Raw genomic sequence first — 3,696 nt, 5'->3', positions numbered from 1 at the left:
AAAGAGAGATTTTACTCAAAGTATTTTTCCCAGTGCAAGTTTTGTAAGGAGACAGGCAGGAGCTGCATGCACTTCCACTGCAGAGGAGACCACAATAACTGATGCAGTGCTGGAAGAACCCAAAAGCCATTGTAGAGAAGATGGAAGAGCACAGAGAGAACAGGTCTGACCTATCTGTTTGAATCATCAGAGAATCATAGAATGTGTTGGGTTGAAAGGGACCTTAAAGATCCTTTAGTTCCAGCCCCCCTGCCATGACCAGGGATTCCACCCACTAGATCAGGTTGCTTCAAGCCTCATCCAGCCTGGCCTTGGAGACACTTCCCCAGGATGGGGCATCCACAACTTCTCCAGGTAACCTGTTCAGTACCTCGCTACCTCCTGAGTAAAAAATTTCTTCCTAGCAACTAATCTAAATCTCATTCAATTTAAAACCTGTCTACCCATGTAAAAACTTGCCCTCCATATTTTTTTTTAAGGCACTTTTATCCACTGAGGTCTGTCTAGACAAGACGGCTTTGAACTGAGTGCTGACAGAGACAACGAAGAGCATACTTCTGTAATAGAAATGGGGGAGAAGTAACACTTCTTTAGAGACTAAAGGGTTAACAACAAACATTGCTTCTACTGGGATTCAAGTTGTCCATGGACACAGGAGAAAGCTGAAGTAAAAACTGAAGATAGATGTGCCTGGATGAAGGACAGATTTGCAAACAATTGGGAGAAGTGGAAAAGTTCAGCCCCAAGGATAAGACATATGAACTACGGAAGAAGAAAAAGTATGAGATGGATCAAAAAAATGTGAGAGGATTCAAGGTTTCTAATGTTTCTATCCTCAGGAAACCACCTGAGTCATGCATCTGAGGAAAGCTCAAATAAAGCCAGAATTTCTTCTGGTCAAGACAGGGTGAAAATATTGCCAGAAATTAGTTAGAGAGGTACTGAAATGCAAGTAAGTACAGATATATAGGAAACTCCAGTATATATCAGCAAAGCCCCTATCTATGTCTATACCTTTATATCCTGACAGTGGTCAGAGCATTAACTTTGTATGGACCACTTCTAATCACCCATCAAGGAAACTAAAAATGATAAAGGTGACACATGCTGTAGAGTGGACCTCAGGCTGATAAACTCTGATGGGCTTGTCAAATTGGTCTCTGTGACGAGCTTGAGCTAGGACACCTAAATAACCCACACCCCCAAATAACCCACACCCCTGTACCTGTCCTTGGGCTGGGTCTGAAGGAAAAGGAGGAAAATTGTGGTGCACAAAGAGCTGTCAGAACATGGGCTCAAGCTGAGGAAGCCCCTGTGCACATCCACACCCTGTGTGAGCTCTAGGCAGTTCTTTAGGCAGAACAACAGTATGCACCTCCTCACACTGATGTTGGTACCAAACAGAGGTAGTTACAACATTTCAGAGGGCTTTAAGACCTGGTGGGTTTAGCTCTACAGCAGAATGCGGCTTGTGGCCACATAACCCACACAATGTCATTCAGCCTCAGAGATGTTTGGGGAGGAACTGTTTCTGGAGAGATTTGAATCAGTTTATAGAGAACATGAGAATTAGAGAAATCATAATAAAGTTCTGAATAATTTATTGGCAAGATGATAGCTGTAACTTTTACTCTAACAGACCCCGTCATGCTGAGGCACGGCTTGTCTAACTCCAGGTTAAATGCTGGGGGAGGAAATTGCATACCATACCTGGGGAGCCCAAATGGGGTGGGACAGAGGTCAGACCAAAAACTGACTATTGCAGACAAGACACAACCAAAGTTTGAGGGGGTAGGATTGTCAGATATGACCCTGGCAAAGCATGTAAGCACAACCTCCCCACCCTCTAGGAGTGAAGCTGGCTGCTCAAGGTCAGCTCACTGATACAGGCAGTTGCCAGGAAAGACCTGGAGGGATCCTCAGCTGGGGCCCCTCCCTCCTCTGCTTGGCTGCTGCTTTTAAACTGAGGGTCTCATTCCTGGCTCCTGTGTGAACTACATGCCTGCACCAGGCCATGCACCTACTGAACCCCACTCAGGGTCTTCATGGCCAGAACTTGGACCTGGCTCATCCCCATCAGCTTGTCTGGTGATCTGGACTGAAGGCTGAGTCTGGCTACGGCCCACAACAGCTCTGCTTGCCTTGCTCAGGTACAGTGAGATGGAGCCAGGGCTGGGGGAAACCTGCTCCATTGACTCTTAATATGTTTGGCTCCCAGATTCCTGTCCGTTAGAAAGCAGCTGGCCACCCCAGTGCCCTGGCAGTCTTAATTCATCTGTTCAAACCATTTCCATCTCTGTGGAGACATGAGTTTCTTTAAAATAATGGCTGGGAATATGACTACCTTGCTGGTCTAACATGAGACAGTCTCAGCAATCCTGCCATCACAGTGAACATGCCCATGGTTTGCTCAGGGAAGGCATGATTTTCAGCATCTGCAGCAGCCCAAATTTTTTGACTGGCCAAGACTCTAAACCAGGATTTCCAAAGTATGCAGGACATGCCCTTTGGGCAATCAAAAACACTTGCAGCCATCCTGGACAGATACCACAAATTTCAGAGACAGTCCCCTGCCCTTGTTTCACCATGCACCTGGCACTGGAGAGCCTTCTCCAGAGACCAAGAGGACAGGTTTCCCCTGGGGACAGGCTCCCCTTCGTGGAAAGACTGGAGCCATTTAGCCTGATGAACCATCCTAGAGACCTGCAAAATGGAGGAGGAATAGGGAGCTGCTACTCCTTGAAGATCAGGCAGAAGATGGACTTTTCATGCTGATCTGGAGGTACAGTGCCAGCCCCAGTTTGGTATTCTGCTGATTGACCGGCCCCATGAGCAGACCGCAGGAGCCACGCTGAGTAGGAGTCACCCTGAGGACTGCTGACCACGGTCGCAGTACTTGCGCTGGTGGAGCTCTTGCCTCAAGTTGAGTGAATCAGGGGAAGTCAGGCTTTCTCTTAGTTTTTTGTCTTTGGTTGGGATGATGCTGGCAGGGATGAGGTGTGTGGTATCTTGCCCGCAGATGATAAAAAGCTAGTTAATGGGGAACTGTGTGGTTCAGAAACCCTGCTCATGGGCGTGGGTGTCTAGAGAGTCCAAGCAACTGTTTCACCCCCTCTGAGGGCATGAGGCCGAATGCTTGTCCAACGTGCAAAGTTTCCAGCTCTGTATTTTAAGGAATACGTCTCAGTTTTAATTCTTAGCTTACCTCCGAGGTCCCTAATTTCTCTTCTGGCCCCTTATTTATCTCAGAACATGGGATGAGCAAGAAAGCCAGAGAGCCCGTGGTTTCCCTACACGTAAGCTTTGCGCATCTCTCCTCCAGGGCCGGTGCCCCACGCCGTGCGTGTTTATGAAAGCAGGGATGCCTCCATCCCTCCCTCCCTCCCTTCCTAACCCCACCTCCCCAGCACGGCTGGAGGCGAAGCGGGGCCGGGGCCTACGGGGCCGGGCCGGCCCTTCTTTGCGCAGGGGCGGGCGGCAGCCCCAGTCCGCTGGCGGGCACCGGCCCCAGCCCGCCGAGCAGCGGCCCCGCCGCCGCCGGTGCCGGCTTTTTGGCATCCCTAATCGCGGCTGGCCCCTGTGATTGGCTGCGCGGCTCTGACCCCGCTCGGGCTCCCGGCTGGGCGGATAAAAGGGGCCTGAGCCGGGGGCTCCCAGGCATTCCCGGAGCGGGCACCAGGGACCGCTGGCCGCAGC

The sequence above is a fragment of the Hirundo rustica genome, chromosome 6, assembly GCF_015227805.2.
Source record: "Hirundo rustica isolate bHirRus1 chromosome 6, bHirRus1.pri.v3, whole genome shotgun sequence".
Lineage (NCBI taxonomy): Eukaryota > Metazoa > Chordata > Aves > Passeriformes > Hirundinidae > Hirundo > Hirundo rustica.
Note: the sequence above shows the minus strand (reverse complement) of the source record.